This window comes from Rhinoderma darwinii (genome assembly GCF_050947455.1).
Source record: "Rhinoderma darwinii isolate aRhiDar2 chromosome 1 unlocalized genomic scaffold, aRhiDar2.hap1 SUPER_1_unloc_1, whole genome shotgun sequence".
NCBI lineage: Eukaryota > Metazoa > Chordata > Amphibia > Anura > Rhinodermatidae > Rhinoderma > Rhinoderma darwinii.
In genome coordinates this window covers 335,001-359,000 of record NW_027461645.1, presented here as the reverse complement: position 1 = coordinate 359,000, position 24,000 = coordinate 335,001, and the positions used below count along the sequence as shown (strand labels likewise).

At 42.8% G+C, this 24,000-nt stretch overlaps 14 non-coding genes across 14 annotated transcripts; all 14 read right to left on the bottom strand.

The window, feature by feature from the left end:
* Nucleotides 1-3,760: 3,760 nt before the first annotated feature.
* On the bottom strand, nt 3,761-3,842 carry TRNAS-AGA (transfer RNA serine (anticodon AGA)). The gene has a single exon. It is a non-coding gene; the product is annotated as a tRNA-Ser (tRNA).
* Nucleotides 3,843-7,233: 3,391 nt separating this feature from the next.
* On the bottom strand, nt 7,234-7,315 carry TRNAS-AGA (transfer RNA serine (anticodon AGA)). Its single transcript has one exon. It is a non-coding gene; the product is annotated as a tRNA-Ser (tRNA).
* A 2,095-nt stretch (nt 7,316-9,410) lies between these two features.
* TRNAS-CGA (transfer RNA serine (anticodon CGA)) lies at nt 9,411-9,492 on the bottom strand. The gene has a single exon. It is a non-coding gene; the product is annotated as a tRNA-Ser (tRNA).
* A 1,209-nt stretch (nt 9,493-10,701) lies between these two features.
* TRNAS-CGA (transfer RNA serine (anticodon CGA)) lies at nt 10,702-10,783 on the bottom strand. The gene has a single exon. It is a non-coding gene; the product is annotated as a tRNA-Ser (tRNA).
* A 1,203-nt stretch (nt 10,784-11,986) lies between these two features.
* TRNAS-CGA (transfer RNA serine (anticodon CGA)) lies at nt 11,987-12,068 on the bottom strand. Its single transcript has one exon. It is a non-coding gene; the product is annotated as a tRNA-Ser (tRNA).
* Nucleotides 12,069-13,271: 1,203 nt separating this feature from the next.
* TRNAS-CGA (transfer RNA serine (anticodon CGA)) lies at nt 13,272-13,353 on the bottom strand. Its single transcript has one exon. It is a non-coding gene; the product is annotated as a tRNA-Ser (tRNA).
* Nucleotides 13,354-14,563: 1,210 nt separating this feature from the next.
* Nucleotides 14,564-14,645, bottom strand: TRNAS-CGA (transfer RNA serine (anticodon CGA)). Its single transcript has one exon. It is a non-coding gene; the product is annotated as a tRNA-Ser (tRNA).
* A 1,210-nt stretch (nt 14,646-15,855) lies between these two features.
* TRNAS-CGA (transfer RNA serine (anticodon CGA)) lies at nt 15,856-15,937 on the bottom strand. The gene has a single exon. It is a non-coding gene; the product is annotated as a tRNA-Ser (tRNA).
* Nucleotides 15,938-17,146: 1,209 nt separating this feature from the next.
* Nucleotides 17,147-17,228, bottom strand: TRNAS-CGA (transfer RNA serine (anticodon CGA)). The gene has a single exon. It is a non-coding gene; the product is annotated as a tRNA-Ser (tRNA).
* A 1,210-nt stretch (nt 17,229-18,438) lies between these two features.
* On the bottom strand, nt 18,439-18,520 carry TRNAS-CGA (transfer RNA serine (anticodon CGA)). The gene has a single exon. It is a non-coding gene; the product is annotated as a tRNA-Ser (tRNA).
* Nucleotides 18,521-19,730: 1,210 nt separating this feature from the next.
* On the bottom strand, nt 19,731-19,812 carry TRNAS-CGA (transfer RNA serine (anticodon CGA)). Its single transcript has one exon. It is a non-coding gene; the product is annotated as a tRNA-Ser (tRNA).
* A 1,210-nt stretch (nt 19,813-21,022) lies between these two features.
* TRNAS-CGA (transfer RNA serine (anticodon CGA)) lies at nt 21,023-21,104 on the bottom strand. Its single transcript has one exon. It is a non-coding gene; the product is annotated as a tRNA-Ser (tRNA).
* A 1,211-nt stretch (nt 21,105-22,315) lies between these two features.
* TRNAS-CGA (transfer RNA serine (anticodon CGA)) lies at nt 22,316-22,397 on the bottom strand. Its single transcript has one exon. It is a non-coding gene; the product is annotated as a tRNA-Ser (tRNA).
* A 1,209-nt stretch (nt 22,398-23,606) lies between these two features.
* Nucleotides 23,607-23,688, bottom strand: TRNAS-CGA (transfer RNA serine (anticodon CGA)). Its single transcript has one exon. It is a non-coding gene; the product is annotated as a tRNA-Ser (tRNA).
* Between the last annotated feature and the right edge of the window lie 312 nt (nt 23,689-24,000).

Sequence of the window (24,000 nt, the reverse complement as noted above, 5' to 3'; positions counted from 1 at the left end):
CTGAGCTCAGTAAGTTTATCATTGGAAGCGCAGAGGTTGCTGCTGTCGAAACTAAAGGCATTAAAAGACAGCCAGACTTTGGATGCTTACAAAACAGCCAGACTTTGTCTCCAAGACAAAAGTAAGGAGGAATTCTGCATCTTTCAGCTTTGACAATAGCCTCCTTTGCTTCCTTTTAAATGCGCAGGAAGTCAGCATGGGACAGATTAGCTGCTGGGACCTCAGATAAAGTTGGGACTGATAGAGCAACTTTCGGATGTTGCCAATAGACCAGAAAGAAAGGAGAAGATTACGTAGATTCCCCAGTATAATTATTATAGGCAAATTCTGGCCACGGAAGGAGATTAGTCCAATCATCTTGCAAGGGAGAAATGAATTTTCTGAGGACGTTTTCTAATACCTGGTTTATTCATTTAAAAGTTATGAGCTTTTTTTCTAAATATGGAAAGGAGCCTTTATTAGACAACTGGGAGGGAGGTAACACCAGCGATTCTCCTGAGGTGGAGCTATCTCACAGCCTCTGACACTGTCCAATCGGCATGAAGTTGCTTCACAGTGTAAATGACTAAAGCTGGAGGGAAGTGGGATCAATTCAAACAGCCATATCTCGGGCTGGGGACTACCTAGAACAGTGGTTCTGGTGGCATATGAAAGAGGAGATTCTAGTCTTTCATATGACACCAGGACCGCCGTTCTAGCTGTGCGAGAACCCAATATATCGTCAGTTAAACACACAAGTGGTTATAGAAGCTGTATTCTATATGATCACGTTGTGTTTTGCTGGGATGGGAAGGGGTAGAATGTATGGTGGTTGGACATGGTCATACAGAAAACATTGCACTGCCCAGAGTGAAAAGAAAGAGTCACCTCCTATTTGGCAATTAGAGCCACATTAGCATATTTAGAAAAATGATCATAACTTTGCAAATGATACACGTTTTTAAAAAAAATCAAACCACACTGTAATTGTCAGCAGCAAAGCGCCTATTAGATTAGTTAGGAAATAGGGAATTAATAAACTGGGTACAGAGCCTCTTTAAATGTAGGGTCCGGCATCTGATTAGTGACAGAGCAGTGGAGTACGGCATAATCACGATATGACTGCAATTCAACTTCTTTGTTACCTAGCACAAGCGTATTACCTTATTTTTATCGCTTCACGGAGGCAGAAAATTCAAGACGTAGTCGGCAGGATTTGAACCTGCACGTGGAGACCCCAAAGGATTTCTAGTCCATCGCCTTAACCACTCGGCCACAACTACAGATAAAGAACTCTGCCCCAAGTTCCTGCTGAGCTCAGTAAGTTTATCATTGGAAGCGCAGAGGTTGCTGCTGTCGAAACTAAAGGCATTAAAAGACAGCCAGACTTTGGATGCTTACAAAACAGCCAGACTTTGTCTCCAAGACAAAAGTAAGGAGGAATTCTGCATCTTTCAGCTTTGACAATAGCCTCCTTTGCTTCCTTTTAAATGCGCAGGAAGTCAGCATGGGACAGATTAGCTGCTGGGACCTCAGATAAAGTTGGGACTGATAGAGCAACTTTCGGATGTTGCCAATAGACCAGAAAGAAAGGAGAAGATTACGTAGATTCCCCAGTATAATTATTATAGGCAAATTCTGGCCACGGAAGGAGATTAGTCCAATCATCTTGCAAGGGAGAAATTAATTTTCTGAGGACGTTTTCTAATACCTGGTTTATTCATTTAAAAGTTATGAGCTTTTTTTCTAAATATGGAAAGGAGCCTTTATTAGACAACTGGGAGGGAGGTAACACCAGCGATTCTCCTGAGGTGGAGCTATCTCACAGCCTCTGACACTGTCCAATCGGCATGAAGTTGCTTCACAGTGTAAATGACTAAAGCTGGAGGGAAGTGGGATCAATTCAAACAGCCATATCTCGGGCTGGGGACTACCTAGAACAGTGGTTCTGGTGGCATATGAAAGAGGAGATTCTAGTCTTTCATATGACACCAGGACCGCAGTTCTAGCTGTGCGAGAACCCGAGATATCGTCAGTTAAACACACAAGTGGTTATAGAAGCTGTATTCTATATGATCACGTTGTGTTTTGCTGGGACGGGAAGGTGTAGAATGTATGGTGGTTGGACATGGTCATACAGAAAACATTGCACTGCCCAGAGTGAAAAGAAAGAGTCACCTCCTATTTGGCAATTAGAGCCACATTAGCATATTTAGAAAAATGATCATAACTTTGCAAATGATACACGTTTTAAAAAAAAATCAAACCACACTGTAATTATCAGCAGCAAAGCGCCTATTAGATTAGTTAGGAAATAGGGAATTAATAAACTGGGTACAGAGCCTGTTTAAATGTAGGGTCCGGCATCTGATTAGTGACAGAGCAGTGGAGTACGGCATAATCACGATATGACTGCAATTAAACGTCTTTGTTACCTAGCGCAAGCTTATTACCTTATTTTTATCGCTTCACGGAGGCAGAAAATTCAAGACGTAGTCGGCAGGATTTGAACATGCGCGGGGAGACCCCAAAGGATTTCTAGTCCATCGCCATAACCACTCGGCCACAACTACAGATAAAGAACTCTGCCCCAAGTTCCTGCTGAGCTCAGTAAGTTTATCATTGGAAGCGCAGAGGTTGCTGCTGTCGAGACTAAAGGCATTAAAAGACAGCCAGACTTTGGATGCTTACAAAACAGCCAGACTTTGTCTCCAGGACAAAAGTAAGGAGGAATTCTGCATCTTTCCGCTTTGACAATAGCCTCCTTTGCTTCCTTTTAAATGCGCAGGAAGTCAGCATGGGACAGATTAGCTGCTGGGACCTCAAATAAAGTTGGGACTGATAGAGCAACTTTCGGATGTTGCCAATAGACCAGAAAGAAAGGAGAAGATTACGTAGATTCCCCAGTATAATTATTATAGGCAAATTCTGGCCACGGAAGGAGATTAGTCCAATCATCTTGCAAGGGAGAAATTAATTTTCTGAGGACGTTTTCTAATACCTGGTTTATTAATTTAAAAGTTATGAGCTTTTTTTCTAAATATGGAAAGGAGCCTTTATTAGACAACTGGGAGGGAGGTAACACCAGCGATTCTCCTGAGGTGGAGCTATCTCACAGCCTCTGACACTGTCCAATCGGCATGAAGTTGCTTCACAGTGTAAATGACTAAAGCTGGAGGGAAGTGGGATCAATTCAAACAGCCATATCTCGGGCTGGGGACTACCTAGAACAGTGCTTCTGGTGGCATATGAAAGAGGAGATTCTAGTCTTTCATATGACACCAGGACTGCAGTTCTGGCTGTGCGAGAACCCGAGATATCGTCAGTTAAACACACAAGTGGTTATAGAAGCTGTATTCTATATGATCACGTTGTGTTTTGCTGGGACGGGAAAGGGTAGAATGTATGGTGGTTGGACATGGTCATACAGAAAACATTGCACTGCCCAGAGTGAAAAGAAAGATTCACCTCCTATTTGGCAATTAGAGCCACATTAGCATATTTAGAAAAATGATCATAACTTTGCAAATGATACACGTTTAAAAAAAAAATCAAACCACACTGTAATTATCAGCAGCAAAGCGCCTATTAGATTAGTTAGGAAATAGGGAATTCATAAACTGGGTACAGAGCCTCTTTAAATGTAGGGTCCGGCATCTGATTAGTGACAGAGCAGTGGAGTACGGCATAATCACGATATGACTGCAATTAAACGTCTTTGTTACCTAGCGCAAGCGTATTACCTTATTTTTATCGCTTCACGGAGGCAGAAAATTCAAGACGTAGTCGGCAGGATTTGAACCTGCGCGGGGAGACCCCAATTGATTTCTAGTCCATCGCCTTAACCACTCGGCCACGACTACAGATAAAGAACTCTGCCCCAAGACCCTGCTGAGCTCAGTAAGTTTATCATTGGAAGCGCAGAGGTTGCTGCTGTCGAAACTAAAGGCATTAAAAGACAGCCAGACTTTGGGTGCTTACAAAACAGCCAGACTTTGTCTCCAGGACAAAAGTAAGGAGGAATTCTGCATCTTTCAGCTTTGACAATAGCCTCCTTTGCTTCCTTTTAAATGCGCAGGAAGTCAGCATGGGACAGATTAGCTGCTGGGACCTCAGATAAAGTTGGGACTGATAGAGCAACTTTCGGATGTTGCCAATAGACCAGAAAGAAAGGAGAAGATTACGTAGATTCCCCAGTATAATTATTATAGGCAAATTCTGGCCACGGAAGGAGATTAGTCCAATCATCTTGCAAGGGAGAAATGAATTTTCTGAGGACGTTTTCTAATACCTGGTTTATTAATTTAAAAGTTATGAGCTTTTTTTCTAAATATGGAAAGGAGCCTTTATTAGACAACTGGGAGGGAGGTAACACCAGCGATTCTCCTGAGGTGGAGCTATCTCACAGCCTCTGACACTGTCCAATCGGCATGAAGTTGCTTCACAGTGTAAATGATTAAAGCTGGAGTGAAGGGGGATCAATTCAAACAGCCATATCTCGGGCTGGGGACTACCTAGAACAGTGGTTCTGGTGGCATATGAAAGAGGAGATTCTAGTCTTTCATATGACACCAGGACCGCAGTTCTAGCTGTACGAGAACCCGATATATCGTCAGTTAAACACACAAGTGGTTATAGAAGCTGTATTCTATATGATCACGTTGTGTTTTGCTGGGATGGGAAGGGGTAGAATGTATGGTGGTTGGACATGGTCATACAGAAAACATTGCACTGCCCAGAGTGAAAAGAAAGAGTCACCTCCTATTTGGCAATTAGAGCCACATTAGCATATTTAGAAAAATGATCATAACTGATCATCATGCTGCTGTCTAAACTAAAGGCATTAAAAGACAGCCAGACTTTGGGTGCTTACAAAACAGCCAGACTTTGTCTCCAGGACAAAAGTAAGGAGGAATTCTGCATCTTTCAACTTTGACAATAGCCTCCTTTGCCTCCTTTTAAATGCGCAGGAAGTCAGCATGGGACAGATTAGCTGCTGGGACCTCAGATAAATTTGGGACTGGTAGAGCAACTTTCGGATGTTGCCAATAGACCAGAAAGAAAGGAGAAGATTACGTAGATTCCCCAGTATAATTATTATAGGCAAATTCTGGCCACGGAAGGAGATTAGTCCAATCATCTTGCAAGGGAGAAATGAATTTTCTGAGGACGTTTTCTAATACCTGGTTTATTGATTTAAAAGTTATGAGCTTTTTTTTCTAAATATGGAAAGGAGCCTTTATTAGACAACTGGGAGGGAGGTAACACCAGCGATTCTCCTGAGGTGGAGCTATCTCACAGCCTCTGACACTGTCCAATCGGCATCAAGTTGCTTCACAGTGTAAATGACTAAAGCTGGAGGGAAGTGGGATCAATTCAAACAGCCATATCTCGGGCTGGGGACTACCTAGAACAGTGGTTCTGGTGGCATATGAAAGAGGAGATTCTAGTCTTTCATATGACACCAGGACCGCAGTTCTAGCTGTGCGAGAACCCGAGATATCGTCAGTTAAACACACAAGTGGTTATAGAAGCTGTATTCTATATGATCACGTTGTGTTTTGCTGGGACGGGAAGGTGTAGAATGTATGGTGGTTGGACATGGTCATACAGAAAACATTGCACTGCCCAGAGTGAAAAGAAAGAGTCACCTCCTATTTGGCAATTAGAGCCACATTAGCATATTTAGAAAAATGATCATAACTTTGCAAATGATACACGTTTTAAAAAAAAATCAAACCACACTGTAATTATCAGCAGCAAAGCGCCTATTAGATTAGTTAGGAAATAGGGAATTAATAAACTGGGTACAGAGCCTGTTTAAATGTAGGGTCCGGCATCTGATTAGTGACAGAGCAGTGGAGTACGGCATAATCACGATATGACTGCAATTAAACGTCTTTGTTACCTAGCGCAAGCTTATTACCTTATTTTTATCGCTTCACGGAGGCAGAAAATTCAAGACGTAGTCGGCAGGATTTGAACATGCGCGGGGAGACCCCAAAGGATTTCTAGTCCATCGCCATAACCACTCGGCCACAACTACAGATAAAGAACTCTGCCCCAAGTTCCTGCTGAGCTCAGTAAGTTTATCATTGGAAGCGCAGAGGTTGCTGCTGTCGAGACTAAAGGCATTAAAAGACAGCCAGACTTTGGATGCTTACAAAACAGCCAGACTTTGTCTCCAGGACAAAAGTAAGGAGGAATTCTGCATCTTTCCGCTTTGACAATAGCCTCCTTTGCTTCCTTTTAAATGCGCAGGAAGTCAGCATGGGACAGATTAGCTGCTGGGACCTCAAATAAAGTTGGGACTGATAGAGCAACTTTCGGATGTTGCCAATAGACCAGAAAGAAAGGAGAAGATTACGTAGATTCCCCAGTATAATTATTATAGGCAAATTCTGGCCACGGAAGGAGATTAGTCCAATCATCTTGCAAGGGAGAAATTAATTTTCTGAGGACGTTTTCTAATACCTGGTTTATTAATTTAAAAGTTATGAGCTTTTTTTCTAAATATGGAAAGGAGCCTTTATTAGACAACTGGGAGGGAGGTAACACCAGCGATTCTCCTGAGGTGGAGCTATCTCACAGCCTCTGACACTGTCCAATCGGCATGAAGTTGCTTCACAGTGTAAATGACTAAAGCTGGAGGGAAGTGGGATCAATTCAAACAGCCATATCTCGGGCTGGGGACTACCTAGAACAGTGCTTCTGGTGGCATATGAAAGAGGAGATTCTAGTCTTTCATATGACACCAGGACTGCAGTTCTGGCTGTGCGAGAACCCGAGATATCGTCAGTTAAACACACAAGTGGTTATAGAAGCTGTATTCTATATGATCACGTTGTGTTTTGCTGGGACGGGAAAGGGTAGAATGTATGGTGGTTGGACATGGTCATACAGAAAACATTGCACTGCCCAGAGTGAAAAGAAAGATTCACCTCCTATTTGGCAATTAGAGCCACATTAGCATATTTAGAAAAATGATCATAACTTTGCAAATGATACACGTTTAAAAAAAAAATCAAACCACACTGTAATTATCAGCAGCAAAGCGCCTATTAGATTAGTTAGGAAATAGGGAATTCATAAACTGGGTACAGAGCCTCTTTAAATGTAGGGTCCGGCATCTGATTAGTGACAGAGCAGTGGAGTACGGCATAATCACGATATGACTGCAATTAAACGTCTTTGTTACCTAGCGCAAGCGTATTACCTTATTTTTATCGCTTCACGGAGGCAGAAAATTCAAGACGTAGTCGGCAGGATTTGAACCTGCGCGGGGAGACCCCAATTGATTTCTAGTCCATCGCCTTAACCACTCGGCCACGACTACAGATAAAGAACTCTGCCCCAAGACCCTGCTGAGCTCAGTAAGTTTATCATTGGAAGCGCAGAGGTTGCTGCTGTCGAAACTAAAGGCATTAAAAGACAGCCAGACTTTGGGTGCTTACAAAACAGCCAGACTTTGTCTCCAGGACAAAAGTAAGGAGGAATTCTGCATCTTTCAGCTTTGACAATAGCCTCCTTTGCTTCCTTTTAAATGCGCAGGAAGTCAGCATGGGACAGATTAGCTGCTGGGACCTCAGATAAAGTTGGGACTGATAGAGCAACTTTCGGATGTTGCCAATAGACCAGAAAGAAAGGAGAAGATTACGTAGATTCCCCAGTATAATTATTATAGGCAAATTCTGGCCACGGAAGGAGATTAGTCCAATCATCTTGCAAGGGAGAAATGAATTTTCTGAGGACGTTTTCTAATACCTGGTTTATTAATTTAAAAGTTATGAGCTTTTTTTCTAAATATGGAAAGGAGCCTTTATTAGACAACTGGGAGGGAGGTAACACCAGCGATTCTCCTGAGGTGGAGCTATCTCACAGCCTCTGACACTGTCCAATCGGCATGAAGTTGCTTCACAGTGTAAATGATTAAAGCTGGAGTGAAGGGGGATCAATTCAAACAGCCATATCTCGGGCTGGGGACTACCTAGAACAGTGGTTCTGGTGGCATATGAAAGAGGAGATTCTAGTCTTTCATATGACACCAGGACCGCAGTTCTAGCTGTACGAGAACCCGATATATCGTCAGTTAAACACACAAGTGGTTATAGAAGCTGTATTCTATATGATCACGTTGTGTTTTGCTGGGATGGGAAGGGGTAGAATGTATGGTGGTTGGACATGGTCATACAGAAAACATTGCACTGCCCAGAGTGAAAAGAAAGAGTCACCTCCTATTTGGCAATTAGAGCCACATTAGCATATTTAGAAAAATGATCATAACTGATCATCATGCTGCTGTCTAAACTAAAGGCATTAAAAGACAGCCAGACTTTGGGTGCTTACAAAACAGCCAGACTTTGTCTCCAGGACAAAAGTAAGGAGGAATTCTGCATCTTTCAACTTTGACAATAGCCTCCTTTGCCTCCTTTTAAATGCGCAGGAAGTCAGCATGGGACAGATTAGCTGCTGGGACCTCAGATAAATTTGGGACTGGTAGAGCAACTTTCGGATGTTGCCAATAGACCAGAAAGAAAGGAGAAGATTACGTAGATTCCCCAGTATAATTATTATAGGCAAATTCTGGCCACGGAAGGAGATTAGTCCAATCATCTTGCAAGGGAGAAATGAATTTTCTGAGGACGTTTTCTAATACCTGGTTTATTGATTTAAAAGTTATGAGCTTTTTTTTCTAAATATGGAAAGGAGCCTTTATTAGACAACTGGGAGGGAGGTAACACCAGCGATTCTCCTGAGGTGGAGCTATCTCACAGCCTCTGACACTGTCCAATCGGCATCAAGTTGCTTCACAGTGTAAATGACTAAAGCTGGAGGGAAGTGGGATCAATTCAAACAGCCACATCTCGGGCTGGGGACTACCTAGAACAGTGGTTCTGGTGGCATATGAAAGAGGAGATTCTAGTCTTTCATATGACACCAGGACCGCAGTTCTAGCTGTGCGAGAACCCGAGATATCGTCAGTTAAACACACAAGTGGTTATAGAAGCTGTATTCTATATGATCACGTTGTGTTTTGCTGGGACGGGAAGGGGTAGAATGTATGGTGGTTGGACATGGTCATACAGAAAACATTGCACTGCCCAGAGTGAAAAGAAAGAGTCACCTCCTATTTGGCAATTAGAGCCACATTAGCATATTTAGAAAAATGATCATAACTTTGCAAATGATACACGTTTTAAAAAAAAAATCAAAACACACAGTAATTATCAGCAGCAAAGCGCCTATTAGATTAGTTAGGAAATAGATAAACTGGGGACAGAGCCTCTTTAAATGTAGGGTCCGGCATCTGATTAGTGACAGAGCAGTGGAGTACGGCATAATCACGATATGACTGCAATTAAACTTCTCTGTTACCTAGCGCAAGCGTATTACCTTATTTTTATCGCTTCACGGAGGCAGAAAATTCAAGACGTAGTCGGCAGGATTTGAACCTGCGCGGGGAGACCCCAATGGATTTCGAGTCCATCGCCTTAACCACTCGGCCACAACTACAGATGAGGAACTCTGCCCCAAGACCCTGCTGAGCTCAGTAAGTTTATCATTGGAAGCGCAGAGGTTGCTGCTGTCGAAACTAAAGGCATTAAAAGACAGCCAGACTTTGGGTGCTTACAAAACAGCCAGACTTTGTCTCCAGGACAAAAGTAAGGAGGAATTCTGCATCTTTCAACTTTGACAATAGCCTCCTTTGCCTCCTTTTAAATGCGCAGGAAGTCAGCATGGGACAGATTAGCTGCTGGGACCTCAGATAAATTTGGGACTGGTAGAGCAACTTTCGGATGTTGCCAATAGACCAGAAAGAAAGGAGAAGATTATGTAGATTCCCCAGTATAATTATTATAGGCAAATTCTGGCCACGGAAGGAGATTAGTCCAATCATCTTGCAAGGGAGAAATGAATTTTCTGAGGACGTTTTCTAATACCTGGTTTATTGATTTAAAAGTTATGAGCTTTTTTTTCTAAATATGGAAAGGAGCCTTTATTAGACAACTGGGAGGGAGGTAACACCAGCTATTCTCCTAAGGTGGAGCTATCTCACAGCCTCTGACACTGTCCAATCGGCATCAAGTTGCTTCACAGTGTAAATGACTAAAGCTGGAGGGAAGTGGGATCAATTCAAACAGCCATATCTCGGGCTGGGGACTACCTAGAACAGTGGTTCTGGTGGCATATGAAAGGGGAGATTCTAGTCTTTCATATGTCACCAGGACCGCAGTTCTAGCTGTGCGAGAACCCGAGATATCGTCAGTTAAACACACAAGTGGTTATAGAAGCTGTATTCTATATGATCACATTGTGTTTTGCTGGGACGGGAAGGGGTAGAATGTATGGTGGTTGGACATGGTCATACAGAAAACATTGCACTGCCCAGAGTGAAAAGAAAGAGTCACCTCCTATTTGGCAATTAGAGCCACATTAGCATATTTAGAAAAATGATCATAACTTTGCAAATGATACACGTTTTTAAAAAAAATCAAACCACACTGTAATTATCAGCAGCAAAGCGCCTATTAGATTAGTTAGGAAATAGGGAATTAATAAACTGGGGACAGAGCCTCTTTAAATGTAGGGTCCGGCATCTGATTAGTGACAGAGCAGTGGAGTACGGCATAATCACGATATGACTGCAATTAAACTTCTCTGTTACCTAGCGCAAGCGTATTACCTTATTTTTATCGCTTCACGGAGGCAGAAAATTCAAGACGTAGTCGGCAGGATTTGAACCTGCGCGGGGAGACCCCAATGGATTTCGAGTCCATCGCCTTAACCACTCGGCCACAACTACAGATAAGGAACTCTGCCCCAAGACCCTGCTGAGCTCAGTAAGTTTATCATTGGAAGCGCAGAGGTTGCTGCTGTCGAAACTAAAGGCATTAAAAGACAGCCAGACTTTGGGTGCTTACAAAACAGCCAGACTTTGTCTCCAGGACAAAAGTAAGGAGGAATTCTGCATCTTTCAGCTTTGACAATAGCCTCCTTTTCCTCCTTTTAAATGCGCAGGAAGTCAGCATGGGACAGATTAGCTGCTGGGACCTCAGATAAATTTGGGACTGGTAGAGCAACTTTCGGATGTTGCCAATAGACCAGAAAGAAAGGAGAAGATTACGTAGATTCCCCAGTATAATTATTATAGGCAAATTCTGGCCACGGAAGGCGATTAGTCCAATCATCTTGAAAGGGAGAAATGAATTTTCTGAGGACGTTTTCTAATACCTGGTTTATTGATTTAAAAGTTATGAGCTTTTTTTTCTGAATATGGAAAGGAGCCTTTATTAGACAACTTGGAGGGAGGTAACACCAGCGATTCTCCTGAGGTGGAGCTATCTCACAGCCTCTGACACTGTCCAATCGGCATCAAGTTGCTTCACAGTGTAAATGACTAAAGCTGGAGGGAAGTGGGATCAATTCAAACAGCCATATCTCGGGCTGGGGACTACCTAGAACAGTGGTTCTGGTGGCATATGAAAGAGGAGATTCTAGTCTTTCATATGACACCAGGACTGCAGTTCTGGCTGTGCGAGAACCCGAGATATCGTCAGTTAAACACACAAGTGGTTATAGAAGCTGTATTCTATATGATCACGTTGTGTTTTGCTGGGACGGGAAGGGGTAGAATGTATGGTGGTTGGACATGGTCATACAGAAAACATTGCACTGCCCAGAGTGAAAAGAAAGAGTCACCTCCTATTTGGCAATTAGAGCCACATTAGCATATTTAGAAAAATGATCATAACTTTGCAAATGATACACGTTTTAAAAAAAAAATCAAAACACACAGTAATTATCAGCAGCAAAGCGCCTATTAGATTAGTTAGGAAATAGATAAACTGGGGACAGAGCCTCTTTAAATGTATGGTCCGGCATCTGATTAGTGACAGAGCAGTGGAGTACGGCATAATCACGATATGACTGCAATTAAACTTCTCTGTTACCTAGCGCAAGCGTATTACCTTATTTTTATCGCTTCACGGAGGCAGAAAATTCAAGACGTAGTCGGCAGGATTTGAACCTGCGCGGGGAGACCCCAATGGATTTCGAGTCCATCGCCTTAACCACTCGGCCACAACTACAGATAAGGAACTCTGCCCCAAGACCCTGCTGAGCTCAGTAAGTTTATCATTGGAAGCGCAGAAGTTGCTGCTGTCGAAACTAAAGGCATTAAAAGACAGCCAGACTTTGGGTGCTTACAAAACAGCCAGACTTTGTCTCCAGGACAAAAGTAAGGAGGAATTCTGCATCTTTCAGCTTTGACAATAGCCTCCTTTTCCTCCTTTTAAATGCGCAGGAAGTCAGCATGGGACAGATTAGCTGCTGGGACCTCAGATAAATTTGGGACTGGTAGAGCAACTTTCGGATGTTGCCAATAGACCAGAAAGAAAGGAGAAGATTACGTAGATTCCCCAGTATAATTATTATAGGCAAATTCTGGCCACGGAAGGAGATTAGTCCAATCATCTTGAAAGGGAGAAATGAATTTTCTGAGGACGTTTTCTAATACCTGGTTTATTGATTTAAAAGTTATGAGCTTTTTTTTCTGAATATGGAAAGGAGCCTTTATTAGACAACTGGGAGGGAGGTAACACCAGCGATTCTCCTGAGGTGGAGCTATCTCACAGCCTCTGACACTGTCCAATCGGCATCAAGTTGCTTCACAGTGTAAATGACTAAAGCTGGAGGGAAGTGGGATCAATTCAAACAGCCATATCTCGGGCTGGGGACTACCTAGAACAGTGGTTCTGGTGGCATATGAAAGAGAAGATTCTAGTCTTTCATATGACACCAGGACTGCAGTTCTGGCTGTGCGAGAACCCGAGATATCGTCAGTTAAACACACAAGTGGTTATAGAAGCTGTATTCTATATGATCACGTTGTGTTTTGCTGGGACGGGAAGGGGTAGAATGTATGGTGGTTGGACATGGTCATACAGAAAACATTGCACTGCCCAGAGTGAAAAGAAAGAGTCACCTCCTATTTGGCAATTAGAGCCACATTAGCATATTTAGAAAAATGATCATAACTTTGCAAATGATACACGTTTTTAAAAAAAAATCAAAACACACAGTAATTATCAGCAGCAAAGCGCCTATTAGATTAGTTAGGAAATAGATAAACTGGGGACAGAGCCTCTTTAAATGTAGGGTCCGGCATCTGATTAGTGACAGAGCAGTGGAGTACGGCATAATCACGATATGACTGCAATTAAACTTCTCTGTTACCTAGCGCAAGCGTATTACCTTATTTTTATCGCTTCACGGAGGCAGAAAATTCAAGACGTAGTCGGCAGGATTTGAACCTGCGCGGGGAGACCCCAATGGATTTCGAGTCCATCGCCTTAACCACTCGGCCACAACTACAGATAAAGAACTCTGCCCCAAGACCCTGCTGAGCTCAGTAAGTTTATCATTGGAAGCGCAGAGGTTGCTGCTGTCGAAACTAAAGGCATTAAAAGACAGCCAGACTTTGGGTGCTTACAAAACAGCCAGACTTTGTCTCCAGGACAAAAGTAAGGAGGAATTCTGCATCTTTCAGCTTTGACAATAGCCTCCTTTGCCTTCTTTTAAATGCGCAGGAAGTCAGCATGGGACAGATTAGCTGCTGGGACCTCAGATAAATTTGGGACTGGTAGAGCAACTTTCGGATGTTGCCAATAGACCAGAAAGAAAGGAGAAGATTACGTAGATTCCCCAGTATAATTATTATAGGCAAATTCTGGCCACGGAAGGAGATTAGTCCAATCATCTTGCAAGGGAGAAATGAATTTTCTGAGGACGTTTTCTAATACCTGGTTTATTGATTTAAAAGTTATGAGCTTTTTTTTCTAAATATGGAAAGGAGCCTTTATTAGACAACTGGGAGGGAGGTAACACCAGCAAATCTCCTGAGGTGGAGCTATCTCACAGCCTCTGACACTGTCCAATCGGCATCAAGTTGCTTCACAGTGTAAATGACTAAAGCTGGAGGGAAGTGGGATCAATTCAAACAGCCATATCTCGGGCTGGGGACTACCTAGAACAGTGGTTCTGGTGGCATATGAAAGAGGAGATTCTAGTCTTTCATATGACACCAGGACTGCAGTTCTGGCTGTGCGAGAACCCGAGATATCGTCAGTTAAACACACAAGTGGTTATAGAAGCTGTATTCTATATGATCACGTTGTGTTTTGCTGGGACGGGAAGGGGTAGAATGTATGGTGGTTGGACATGGTCATACAGAAAACATTGCACTGCCCAGAGTGAAAAGAAAGAGTCACCTCCTATTTGGCAATTAGAGCCACATTAGCATATTTAGAAAAATGATCATAACTTTGCAAATGATACACGTTTTAAAAAAAAAATCAAAACACACAGTAATTATCAGCAGCAAAGCGCCTATTAGATTAGTTAGGAAATAGGGAATTAATAAACTGGGGACAGAGCCTCTTTAAATGTAGGGTCCGGCATCTGATTAGTGACAGAGCAGTGGAGTACGGCATAATCACGATATGACTGCAATTAAACTTCTCTGTTACCTAGCGCAAGCGTATTACCTTATTTTTATCGCTTCACGGAGGCAGAAAATTCAAGACTTAGTCGGCAGGATTTGAACCTGCGTGGGGAGACCCCAATGGATTTCGAGTCCATCGCCTTAACCACTCGGCCACAACTACAGATAAAGAACTCTGCCCCAAGACCCTGCTGAGCTCAGTAAGTTTATCATTGGAAGCGCAGAGGTTGCTGCTGTCGAAACTAAAGGCATTAAAAGACAGCCAGACTTTGGGTGCTTACAAAACAGCCAGACTTTGTCTCCAGGACAAAAGTAAGGAGGAATTCTGCATCTTTCAGCTTTGACAATAGCCTCCTTTGCCTTCTTTTAAATGCGCAGGAAGTCAGCATGGGACAGATTAGCTGCTGGGACCTCAGATAAATTTGGGACTGGTAGAGCAACTTTCGGATGTTGCCAATAGACCAGAAAGAAAGGAGAAGATTACGTAGATTCCCCAGTATAATTATTATAGGCAAATTCTGGCCACGGAAGGAGATTAGTCCAATCATCTTGCAAGGGAGAAATGAATTTTCTGAGGACGTTTTCTAATACCTGGTTTATTAATTTAAAAGATATGAGCTTTTTTTTCTAAGTATAGAAAGGAGCCTTTATTAGACAACTGGGAGGGAGGTAACACCAGCGATTCTCCTGAGGTGGAGCTATCTCACAGCCTCTGACACTGTCCAATCGGCATCAAGTTGCTTCACAGTGTAAATGACTAAAGCTGGAGGGAAGTGGGATCAATTCAAACAGCCATATCTCGGGCTGGGGACTACCTAGAACAGTGGTTCTGGTGGCATATGAAAGAGGAGATTCTAGTCTTTCATATGACACCAGGACTGCAGTTCTGGCTGTGCGAGAACCCGAGATATCGTCAGTTAAACACACAAGTGGTTATAGAAGCTGTATTCTATATGATCACGTTGTGTTTTGCTGGGACGGGAAGGGGTAGAATGTATGGTGGTTGGACATGGTCATACAGAAAACATTGCACTGCCCAGAGTGAAAAGAAAGAGTCACCTCCTATTTGGCAATTAGAGCCACATTAGCATATTTAGAAAAATGATCATAACTTTGCAAATGATACACGTTTTAAAAAAAAAAATCAAACCACACAGTAATTATCAGCAGCAAAGCGCCTATTAGATTAGTTAGGAAATAGGGAATTAATAAACTGGGTACAGAGCCTCTTTAAATGTAGGGTCCGGCATCTGATTAGTGACAGAGCAGTGGAGTACGGCATAATCACGATATGACTGCAATTAAACTTCTCTGTTACCTAGCGCAAGCGTATTACCTTATTTTTATCTCTTCACGAGGCAGAAAATTCAAGACGTAGTCGGCAGGATTTGAACCTCCGCGGGGAGACCCCAATGGATTTCGAGTCCATCGCCTTAACCACTCGGCCACAACTACAGATAAAGAACTCTGCCCCAAGACCCTGCTGAGCTCAGTAAGTTTATCATTGGAAGCGCAGAGGTTGCTGCTGTCGAAACTAAAGGCATTAAAAGACAGCCAGACTTTGGGTGCTTACAAAACAGCCAGACTTTGTCTCCAGGACAAAAGTAAGGAGGAATTCTGCATCTTTCAGCTTTGACAATAGCCTCCTTTGCCTTCTTTTAAATGCGCAGGAAGTCAGCATGGGACAGATTAGCTGCTGGGACCTCAGATAAATTTGGGACTGGTAGAGCAACTTTCGGATGTTGCCAATAGACCAGAAAGAAAGGAGAAGATTACGTAGATTCCCCAGTATAATTATTATAGGCAAATTCTGGCCACGGAAGGAGATTAGTCCAATCATCTTGCAAGGGAGAAATGAATTTTCTGAGGACGTTTTCTAATACCTGGTTTATTAATTTAAAAGATATGAGCTTTTTTTTCTAAATATGGAAAGGAGCCTCTATTAGACAACTGGGAGGGAGGTAACACCAGCGATTCTGCTGAGGTGGAGCTATCTCACAGCCTCTGACACTGTCCAATCGGCATCAAGTTGCTTCACAGTGTAAATGACTAAAGCTGGAGTAAATTGGGATCAATTCAAACAGCCATATCTCGGGCTGGGGACTACCTAGAACAGTGGTTCTGGTGGCATATGAAAGAGGAGATTCTAGTCTTTCATATGACACCAGGACTGCAGTTCTGGCTGTGCGAGAACCCGAGATATCGTCAGTTAAACACACAAGTGGTTATAGAAGCTGTATTCTATATGATCACGTTGTGTTTTGCTGGGACGGGAAGGGGTAGAATGTATGGTGGTTGGACATGGTCATACAGAAAACATTGCACTGCCCAGAGTGAAAAGAAAGAGTCACCTCCTATTTGGCAATTAGAGCCACATTAGCATATTTAGAAAAATGATCATAACTTTGCAAATGATACACGTTTTAAAAAAAAAATCAAACCACACAGTAATTATCAGCAGCAAAGCGCCTATTAGATTAGTTAGGAAATAGGGAATTAATAAACTGGGTACAGAGCCTCTTTAAATGTAGGGTCCGGCATCTGATTAGTGACAGAGCAGTGGAGTACGGCATAATCACGATATGACTGCAATTAAACTTCTCTGTTACCTAGCGCAAGCGTATTACCTTATTTTTATCTCTTCACGAGGCAGAAAATTCAAGACGTAGTCGGCAGGATTTGAACCTGCGCGGGGAGACCCCAATGGATTTCGAGTCCATCGCCTTAACCACTCGGCCACAACTACAGATAAAGAACTCTGCCCCAAGACCCTGCTGAGCTCAGTAAGTTTATCATTGGAAGCGCAGAGGTTGCTGCTGTCGAAACTAAAGGCATTAAAAGACAGCCAGACTTTGGGTGCTTACAAAACAGCCAGACTTTGTCTCCAGGACAAAAGTAAGGAGGAATTCTGCATCTTTCAGCTTTGACAATAGCCTCCTTTGCCTTCTTTTAAATGCGCAGGAAGTCAGCATGGGACAGATTAGCTGCTGGGACCTCAGATAAATTTGGGACTGGTAGAGCAACTTTCGGATGTTGCCAATAGACCAGAAAGAAAGGAGAAGATTACGTAGATTCCCCAGTATAATTATTATAGGCAAATTCTGGCCACGGAAGGAGATTAGTCCAATCATCTTGCAAGGGAGAAATGAATTTTCTGAGGACGTTTTCTAATACCTGGTTTATTAATTTAAAAGATATGAGCTTTTTTTTCTAAATATGGAAAGGAGCCTTTATTAGACAACTGGGAGGGAGGTAACACCAGCGATTCTCCTGAGGTGGAGCTATCTCACAGCCTCTGACACTGTCCAATCGGCATCAAGTTGCTTCACAGTGTAAATGACTAAAGCTGGAGGGAAGTGGGATCAATTCAAACAGCCATATCTCGGGCTGGGGACTACCTAGAACAGTGGTTCTGGTGGCATATGAAAGAGGAGATTCTAGTCTTTCATATGACACCAGGACTGCAGTTCTGGCTGTGCGAGAACCCGAGATATCGTCAGTTAAACACACAAGTGGTTATAGAAGCTGTATTCTATATGATCACGTTGTGTTTTGCTGGGACGGGAAGGGGTAGAATGTATGGTGGTTGGACATGGTCATACAGAAAACATTGCACTGCCCAGAGTGAAAAGAAAGAGTCACCTCCTATTTGGCAATTGGAGCCACATTAGCATATTTAGAAAAATGATCATAACTTTGCAAATGATACACGTTTTAAAAAAAAAATCAAACCACACAGTAATTATCAGCAGCAAAGCGCCTATTAGATTAGTTAGGAAATAGGGAATTAATAAACTGGGTACAAAGCCTCTTTAAATGTAGGGTCCGGCATCTGATTAGTGACAGAGCAGTGGAGTACGGCATAATCACGATATGACTGCAATTAAACTTCTCTGTTACCTAGCGCAAGCGTATTACCTTATTTTTATCGCTTCACGGAGGCAGAAAATTCAAGACGTAGTCGGCAGGATTTGAACCTGCGCGGGGAGACCCCAATGGATTTCGAGTCCATCGCCTTAACTACTCGGCCACAACTACAGATAAAGAACTCTGCCCCAAGACCCTGCTGAGCTCAGTAAGTTTATCATTGGAAGCGCAGAGGTTGCTGCTGTCGAAACTAAAGGCATTAAAAGACAGCCAGACTTTGGGTGCTTACAAAACAGCCAGACTTTGTCTCCAGGACAAAAGTAAGGAGGAATTCTGCATCTTTCAGCTTTGACAATAGCCTCCTTTGCCTTCTTTTAAATGCGCAGGAAGTCAGCATGGGACAGATTAGCTGCTGGGACCTCAGATAAAGTTGGGACTGGTAGAGCAACTTTCGGATGTTGCCAATAGACCAGAAAGAAAGGAGAAGATTACGTAGATTCCCCAGTATAATTATTATAGGCAAATTCTGGCCACGGAAGGAGATTAGTCCAATCATCTTGCAAGGGAGAAATGAATTTTCTGAGGACGTTTTCTAATACCTGGTTTATTGATTTAAAAGTTATGAGCTTTTTTTTCTAAATATGGAAAGGAGCCTTTATTAGACAACTGGGAGGGAGGTAACACCAGCGATTCTCCTGAGGTGGAGCTATCTCACAGCCTCTGACACTGTCCAATCGGCATCAAGTTGCTTCACAGTGTAAATGACTAAAGCTGGAGGGAAGTGGAATCAATTCAAACAGCCATATCTCGGGCTGGGGACTACCTAGAACAGTGGTTCTGGTGGCATATGAAAGAGGAGATTCTAGTCTTTCATATGACACCAGGACTGCAGTTCTGGCTGTGCGAGAACCCGAGATATCGTCAGTTAAACACACAAGTGGTTATAGAAGCTGTATTCTATATGATCACGTTGTGTTTTGCTGGGACGGGAAGGGGTAGAATGTATGGTGGTTGGACATGGTCATACAGAAAACATTGCACTGCCCAGAGTGAAAAGAAAGAGTCACCTCCTATTTGGCAATTAGAGCCACATTAGCATATTTAGAAAAATGATCATAACTTTGCAAATGATACACGTTTTAAAAAAAAAATCAAACCACACAGTAATTATCAGCAGCAAAGCGCCTATTAGATTAGTTAGGAAATAGGGAATTAATAAACTGGGTACAGAGCCTCTTTAAAAGTAGGGTCCGGCATCTGATTAGTGACAGAGCAGTGGAGTACGGCATAATCACGATATGACTGCAATTAAACTTCTCTGTTACCTAGCGCAAGCGTATTACCTTATTTTTATCGCTTCACGGAGGCAGAAAATTCAAGACGTAGTCGGCAGGATTTGAACCTGCGCGGGGAGACCCCAATGGATTTCGAGTCCATCGCCTTAACTACTCGGCCACAACTACAGATAAAGAACTCTGCCCCAAGACCCTGCTGAGCTCAGTAAGTTTATCATTGGAAGCGCAGAGGTTGCTGCTGTCGAAACTAAAGGCATTAAAAGACAGCCAGACTTTGGGTGCTTACAAAACAGCCAGACTTTGTCTCCAGGACAAAAGTAAGGAGGAATTCTGCATCTTTCAGCTTTGACAATAGCCTCCTTTGCCTTCTTTTAAATGTGCAGGAAGTCAGCATGGGACAGATTAGCTGCTGGGACCTCAGATAAAGTTGGGACTGGTAGAGCAACTTTCGGATGTTGCCAATAGACCAGAAAGAAAGGAGAAGATTACGTAGATTCCCCAGTATAATTATTATAGGCAAATTCTGGCCACGGAAGGAGATTAGTCCAATCATCTTGCAAGGGAGAAATGAATTTTCTGAGGACGTTTTCTAATACCTGGTTTATTGATTTAAAAGTTATGAGCTTTTTTTTCTAAATATGGAAAGGAGCCTTTATTAGACAACTGGGAGGGAGGTAACACCAGCGATTCTCCTGAGGTGGAGCTATCTCACAGCCTCTGACACTGTCCAATCGGCATCAAGTTGCTTCACAGTGTAAATGACTAAAGCTGGAGGGAAGTGGAATCAATTCAAACAGCCATATCTCGGGCTGGGGACTACCTAGAACAGTGGTTCTGGTGGCATATGAAAGAGGAGATTCTAGTCTTTCATATGACACCAGGACTGCAGTTCTGGCTGTGCGAGAACCCGAGATATCGTCAGTTAAACACACAAGTGGTTATAGAAGCTGTATTCTATATGATCACGTTGTGTTTTGCTGGGACGGGAAGGGGTAGAATGTATGGTGGTTGGACATGGTCATACAGAAAACATTGCACTGCCCAGAGTGAAAAGAAAGAGTCACCTCCTATTTGGCAATTAGAGCCACATTAGCATATTTAGAAAAATGATCATAACTTTGCAAATGATACACGTTTTAAAAAAAAAATCAAACCACACAGTAATTATCAGCAGCAAAGCGCCTATTAGATTAGTTAGGAAATAGGGAATTAATAAACTGGGTACAGAGCCTCTTTAAAAGTAGGGTCCGGCATCTGATTAGTGACAGAGCAGTGGAGTACGGCATAATCACGATATGACTGCAATTAAACTTCTCTGTTACCTAGCGCAAGCGTATTACCTTATTTTTATCGCTTCACGGAGGCAGAAAATTCAAGACGTAGTCGGCAGGATTTGAACCTGCGCGGGGAGACCCCAATGGATTTCGAGTCCATCGCCTTAACCACTCGGCCACAACTACAGATAAAGAACTCTGCCCCAAGACCCTGCTGAGCTCAGTAAGTTTATCATTGGAAGCGCAGAGGTTGCTGCTGTCGAAACTAAAGGCATTAAAAGACAGCCAGACTTTGGGTGCTTACAAAACAGCCAGACTTTGTCTCCAGGACAAAAGTAAGGAGGAATTCTGCATCTTTCAGCTTTGACAATAGCCTCCTTTGCCTTCTTTTAAATGCGCAGGAAGTCAGCATGGGACAGATTAGCTGCTGGGACCTCAGATAAATTTGGGACTGGTAGAGCAACTTTCGGATGTTGCCAATAGACCAGAAAGAAAGGAGAAGATTACGTAGATTCCCCAGTATAATTATTATAGGCAAATTCTGGCCACGGAAGGAGATTAGTCCAATCATCTTGCAAGGGAGAAATGAATTTTCTGAGGACGTTTTCTAATACCTGGTTTATTAATTTAAAAGATATGAGCTTTTTTTTCTAAATATGGAAAGGAGCCTTTATTAGACAACTGGGAGGGAGGTAACACCAGCGATTCTGCTGAGGTGGAGCTATCTCACAGCCTCTGACACTGTCCAATCGGCATCAAGTTGCTTCACAGTGTAAATGACTAAAGCTGGAGTAAATTGGGATCAATTCAAACAGCCATATCTCGGGCTGGGGACTACCTAGAACAGTGGTTCTGGTGGCATATGAAAGAGGAGATTCTAGTCTTTCATATGACACCAGGACTGCAGTTCTGGCTGTGCGAGAACCCGAGATATCGTCAGTTAAACACACAAGTGGTTATAGAAGCTGTATTCTATATGATCACGTTGTGTTTTGCTGGGACGGGAAGGGGTAGAATGTATGGTGGTTGGACATGGTCATACAGAAAACATTGCACTGCCCAGAGTGAAAAGAAAGAGTCACCTCCTATTTGGCAATTAGAGCCACATTAGCATATTTAGAAAAATGATCATAACTTTGCAAATGATACACGTTTTAAAAAAAAAAATCAAACCACACAGTAATTATCAGCAGCAAAGCGCCTATTAGATTAGTTAGGAAATAGGGAATTAATAAACTGGGGACAGAGCCTCTTTAAATGTAGGGTCCGGCATCTGATTAGTGACAGAGCAGTGGAGTACGGCATAATCACGATATGACTGCAATTAAACTTCTCTGTTACCTAGCGCAAGCGTATTACCTTATTTTTATCGCTTCACGGAGGCAGAAAATTCAAGACTTAGTCGGCAGGATTTGAACCTGCGCGGGGAGACCCCAATGGATTTCGAGTCCATCGCCTTAACCACTCGGCCACAACTACAGATAAAGAGCTCTGCCCCAAGACCCTGCTGAGCTCAGTAAGTTTATCATTGGAAGCGCAGAGGTTGCTGCTGTCGAAACTAAAGGCATTAAAAGACAGCCAGACTTTGGGTGCTTACAAAACAGCCAGACTTTGTCTCCAGGACAAAAGTAAGGAGGAATTCTGCATCTTTCAGGTTTGACAATAGCCTCCTTTGCCTCCTTTTAAATGCGCAGGAAGTCAGCATGGGACAGATTAGCTGCTGGGACCTCAGATAAAGTTGGGACTGATAGAGCAACTTTCGGATGTTGCCAATAGACCAGAAAGAAAGGAGAAGATTACGTAGATTCCCCAGTATAATTATTATAGGCAAATTCTGGCCACGGAAGGAGATTAGTCCAATCATCTTGCAAGGGAGAAATGAATTTTCTGAGGACGTTTTCTAATACCTGGTTTATTAATTTAAAAGATATGAGCTTTTTTTTCTAAATATGGAAAGGAGCCTTTATTAGACAACTGGGAGGGAGGTAACACCAGCGATTCTCCTGAGGTGGAGCTATCTCACAGCCTCTGACACTGTCCAATCGGCATCAAGTTGCTTCACAGTGTAAATGACTAAAGCTGGAGGGAAGTGGGATCAATTCAAACAGCCATATCTCGGGCTGGGGACTACCTAGAACAGTGGTTCTGGTGGCATATGAAAGAGGAGATTCTAGTCTTTCATATGACACCAGGACTGCAGTTCTGGCTGTGCGAGAACCCGAGATATCGTCAGTTAAACACACAAGTGGTTATAGAAGCTGTATTCTATATGATCACGTTGTGTTTTGCTGGGACGGGAAGGGGTAGAATGTATGGTGGTTGGACATGGTCATACAGAAAACATTGCACTGCCCAGAGTGAAAAGAAAGAGTCACCTCCTATTTGGCAATTAGAGCCACATTAGCATATTTAGAAAAATGATCATAACTTTGCAAATGATACACGTTTTAAAAAAAAAATCAAACCACACAGTAATTATCAGCAGCAAAGCGCCTATTAGATTAGTTAGGAAATAGGGAATTAATAAACTGGGTACAGAGCCTCTTTAAATGTAGGGTCCGGCATCTGATTAGTGACAGAGCAGTGGAGTACGGCATAATCACGATATGACTGCAATTAAACTTCTCTGTTACCTAGCGCAAGCGTATTACCTTATTTTTATCTCTTCACGAGGCAGAAAATTCAAGACGTAGTCGGCAGGATTTGAACCTGCGCGGGGAGACCCCAATGGATTTCGAGTCCATCGCCTTAACCACTCGGCCACAACTACAGATAAAGAACTCTGCCCCAAGACCCTGCTGAGCTCAGTAAGTTTATCATTGGAAGCGCAGAGGTTGCTGCTGTCGAAACTAAAGGCATTAAAAGACAGCCAGACTTTGGGTGCTTACAAAACAGCCAGACTTTGTCTCCAGGACAAAAGTAAGGAGGAATTCTGCATCTTTCAGCTTTGACAATAGCCTCCTTTGCCTTCTTTTAAATGCGCAGGAAGTCAGCATGGGACAGATTAGCTGCTGGGACCTCAGATAAATTTGGGACTGGTAGAGCAACTTTCGGATGTTGCCAATAGACCAGAAAGAAAGGA